Source organism: Prionailurus viverrinus, chromosome D1, assembly GCF_022837055.1.
Source record: "Prionailurus viverrinus isolate Anna chromosome D1, UM_Priviv_1.0, whole genome shotgun sequence".
Lineage (NCBI taxonomy): Eukaryota > Metazoa > Chordata > Mammalia > Carnivora > Felidae > Prionailurus > Prionailurus viverrinus.
Window position 1 is genome coordinate 41824284 of NC_062570.1, and position 4820 is coordinate 41829103.

At 44.5% G+C, this 4820-nt stretch overlaps 1 pseudogene; it reads left to right on the top strand.

Moving 5' to 3' along the window:
- The first annotated feature begins 738 nt into the window (after positions 1–738).
- Positions 739–2747, top strand: LOC125146449 (THO complex subunit 5 homolog; annotated as a pseudogene).
- Positions 2748–4820: the final 2073 nt, after the last annotated feature.

Sequence of the window (4820 nt, forward strand, 5' to 3'; positions counted from 1 at the left end):
TTAAGGAAGGCACTCTTTTCTTCGTGGTGAGACAATTGCCAGCAAATCTAGACTCCTATATTTTCTTGTTAACAATCAGAATGGAAATAAAATGCCTCTTTTTTCACAAAGTCCAACCAATGTCCAGGCTTGAGTATCATTGGTTATGACTTTCCCTAGGGCCAGGAAGTTCTGGTCTACAGTGTGAGGAAGCAGTGTCTCTCAAGGACAATGCTGGTGCTCCACCCAGAAGTATGAGAGGAGGCTGACAGCATCTTCTGCAGATGATAAAGGTCCTCAACTGAGCACTAAAACCTACCACATAATTGACAGCTTCTTCTCCTCATGCTTCTATACAATTCCATATTTCATCTTACTGTCATCAGAGAAAATCTCCCTCACACCCTCCCAGCCATGGACCCTGACACTGAGAAGTCCAGATTAAATAGCTGAAGCTCCATTTGTGCTATAGAGGGTTCGTGGATAGCAAGTCTATGAAAGCATTGCAGGAATGGCTGCCACAGCTGAAGTTGATGTAAAGTTCAAAGAACATTACAAGTGTGCAATTTTCACATTAGCTAATATGATTCAAAGAGCAAAGGAGTTAAAAAAATTGAACGGAAAATATCTTTATATTACAGGTTGTTATAATTAGTGGGTGATAGAAGGGGTTTTATAGAGTCAACAAAAATTTGAGTATCGGGGACAGGTTCGGGGCTGCGCGTGGTCTCTATTTCCTCCTGACCTTACCAAACAACGATGTCATCAGAATCAAGCAAGAAACGGAAGCCCAAAGTGATCTGAAGTGATGGAACTCCATCTGAAGGCAAGCGTAACCGTTCTGACACAGAACAGGAGGGTAAATACTACAGCGAAGAGGCTGAGGTGGACCTGCGGGACCCTGGGAGAGACTATGAGCTGTACAAGTACACGTGCCAGGAGATGCAGAGGCTCATCGCTGAGATCCAGGACCTGAAGAGCCGAGGAGACAAGGATGTGGCAGTTGAGATAGAAGATCGGAGGATCCAGAGCTGTGTGCATTTCATGACTCTAAAGAAGCTTAATCGATTAGCCCATATCAGGTTGAAGAAAGGAAGAGACCAGACCCATGAGGCCATGCAGAAAGTAGATGCCTATCACCTGCAGCTCCAGAACCTGTTGTATGAGGGGATGCACCTGCAGAAAGAGATCACCAAATGTCTGGAGTTTAAGTTGAAACATGAAGAAATTGATCCGGTCAGTTTAGAGGAGTTTTATAAGGAGGCTCCTCCAGATATTAGCAAGGCTGAAGTCACCATGGGAGACCCTCACCAGCAAACCCTGGCACATCTGGACTGGGACTGGAGCAGCAAGAAAGGCTGGCAGAGAAGTACCAAGTGTGCCTGTCCAACAAGGAGAAGATCCTTCAGGAGATTGAGGTGAAGAAGGAATACCTGAGCAGCCTCCAGCCTTGCCTCAATAGCATCATGCAGGCTTCCTTCCCAGTGAAAGAGTACCTATTCATGCCGTTCGACCAGGCCCATAAGCAATATGAGACAGCTAGACATCTGCCACCGCCTTTCTATGTCCTCTTTGTCCAGGCCACTGCGTATGGGTAGGCCTGTGATAAGACGTTGTCTGTGGCAATCGAAGGCAGAGTGGACGAAGCCAAGGCTCTATTTAAGCCTCCTGAAGACTCCCAAGATGATGAGAGTGACTCCGATGCTGAAGAGGAGCAGACCATGAAATGCCGGCTACCCGCACTGGGAGTTCAGTTGGATGACAAGCGCAAGGAGATGCTGAAGAGGCACCCACTATCTGTCATGCTGGACCTGAAGTGCAAAGATGACAGTGTGCTTCACCTGACTTTCTACTACCTCATGAACCTCAACATCATGACGGTAAAGGCCAAAGTGACAACCGCCACAGAGCTGATCACCCCCATCAGTGCAGGTGACTTGCTGTCTCCTGACTCAGTCCTGAGCTGTTTGTATCCAGGGGATCATGGAAAGAAGACTCCGAATCCAGCCAATCAAAGTTGATAAAGTTGGCATCCTGACTTTGAGAGACTATGTACTTGACCTAGGTCACCCCTATTTGTGGGTACAGAAGCTAGGTGGCCTCCACTTCCCCAAAGAGCAGCCCCAGCACACGGTGATTGCTGACCACTCGCTGAGCACCAGCCACATGGAGACCACCATGAAACTGCTGAAGACCAGGGTGCAGTCCCTCCTGGCCCTCCACAAATAGTTTGCATCCCTGAAACATGGCATTGTACCAGTTACCAGTGATTGCCAGTACCTCTTCCTTGCAAAGGTTGTCTCCTGCCTGGTAAAGTGGGTGACAATTGCCCATGAGTATTACATGGAGCTGCATTTCACCAAGGACATTGTGGAGGCGGGACTGGATGAGGACACCAATCTTTACTACATGACACTCGTGGAAAGGGGCACAGCCGAACTCCAAGCTGCCGTGGTGCTGAACCCCAGCTACTCCTCCATCCCATCTTCCAGCTGTGTCTGAAGTGGAAAGGAGAGAAAACCAAAAGCCACGATGACAACATTCAGGCCATGGAGAGCAAGGTCAACATGTGCTACAAGGAGCTGTGCAGCCCCCGACCCAGCCGTCGGCTCTTGACCAACCAGCTGCAGCACCTGTGTGTGCTGCTGGACGTCTACCTGGAGATGGAGAGTCATGACAACAGCATGGAGGGGCCCAAGGAATTTCCCCAGGAGAAGATGTTGGACACTGACCTCCCACTCAGCCTGCTGTTTTCCCCTAGGCCCTAAGTACTGTGCCTCTGCTTTCTGTTCTGGCCCACAGGTGGCTCTTGATATTCTTCAAAGACAGATTTTTTTATTTCTAGCCTATTAAAGTGGCACTTGACCAAGTAAAAAAAAAATTGAGTACCTGTCATCTGTGGGTCCCTGTTCCTTTTTGTGCTACCCATCTGCTCTACTAATCCTTGTTCTTTGGGTCAAAGCACTTTTGATAATTTTTTATACATTTGTTTGTATGTTTCTTTACAATATGTCTACTTAAGGGCAAAGAACGTATCTGCTTGTTCTTCAGTTTACAGGATGGTTTCTCAACTTTTGCATTATTGACATTTTGGGCCAAGTAAGTCTTTGCCCTGTGCCCTGTGAATTGTAGGAGCCCCACCCACTAGACACCAGTAGTATCTCACCTGCCTCATCATTCCCAGTTACACAAACAAAAATGCCTCCAGATATTGCTAAACATCCCCTAAGAAACAAAATTACTCCTGATTAAAAAACACTGGTGTGTACTCAGTACCCAGCACAGAACATGGTACACAGTAGGCATGGACTGTTATTTATTTATGGAATCGATCTCTGCTTCCAGAGAATACTGTTGTATTAGGCAGTTTATTTCTTGCTGTTGAATCCCAACAAAAGATGATACCCATGGATGAAATACAAGAGTCATGGTAGCATGAAACTTTCAGCAAGCTGTCCTTTGTGACATTTTACTTTTTGTTTATTGTGTTTTTGCTTGTTTGTCTTTTCCTCATGATTTTTTATGTTTATTCTGAGGCTATATTTGACATTTTACTCCAATCATCCTATTATTTTGCTTGTGTTCATGGCATCTCAAGTTTTAATTTCATTTAAAAGAGAGCTCCAATCATTCTGTGATGATTGGACAGGGAAGGTTTTATTTCTGTAATGTAGTAGGAATTCATTATTAAGATTTATGTTAGATTAGGCTGGTATGGACACACATATAAATGGAAAAAGAAATAAAAATTGTTTAGGTTTACTGTGGCTCTTTCCACATTTCATGTAATGATCGCTAGTGGTCAGCAGAGATCCGGTGCTGGGCAGGTGCTAAGATGGCTTCTTCAAAACTCTGGGAAACACTTAAAAAATGCAGACTCCTGGATCCTGGTTTCAGAGTTTCTTATTTGATGGTTCTAGGGTGGGACTTGGAAATCAGCAACCATAGGATTCAGATATGTGGCCTATTTCAGTCAATGTCTTGTGATAGAAAGACTCTTCACATAAGATATTAGTTCTCATCTTAGGGGTCTCCCACTAAGGAGGTATTTTAATTCCTTCTGTGACCTTCAACCAGTCAGTGGTCAAAGCTGTGCTGTTGATTCAGCTGATTACTTTGTTAGGAACAAAGTAAGGGCTAAACCATGTTTGTGGCCTATTGAAAAATCAGTTTGTTTCTCCTTATTTGTGGTTGCCCTGCATGCGTAATTATATTTTTATGACAATGGCTGTCCATGCTTTTGCCTCTTTTAAAAGCTTCAGGAAGTGAATTGTGGTTCTTTGTGCCCCTAATTGGATCATGGACAGAACAATTATGTGCTTGCTGACTTAATTTCCCAGTGACCTCTTGGGCAGCCTTCAGAACTGCCTGTGGCACCATGGTCACTAATGTCTGCAGGTGCAAACCGTTCATGCATGGAAGGAAAGCCACTTTCAAACTTTAACTTCCCATACAGCCATTTTATGGAGACCAGCCTCAACTATGGAGACACAAGTTCATCCTCACTTCTAGGTTCCCTTCCAAATCACTGTTGTAAAGTTGTTTGCCTTCCCAGAGTATTTGTCTAGGTTTTCTCAGATGCTGGCCTGTAAATCTGCATATCTGATGTTCTAAAAGGAGAATGTGGATTTGTACATTTTCCTGAGTAACTGTAATTCCTGGTGGGTGCTTTGGGCTCCCAATTCATCTAAAAGAGGCTGGCTATGTCCTTGAATGCCATGACTCACTTCTCACTACTTTTCTCATGAACTGTAATTGTATATTAGAACAACTTTTATAAGTAATCTGCCTGTAGTGTTTATTTTTCCTTTTTCAGAAAAACTTATGGAGGAAAGATGATC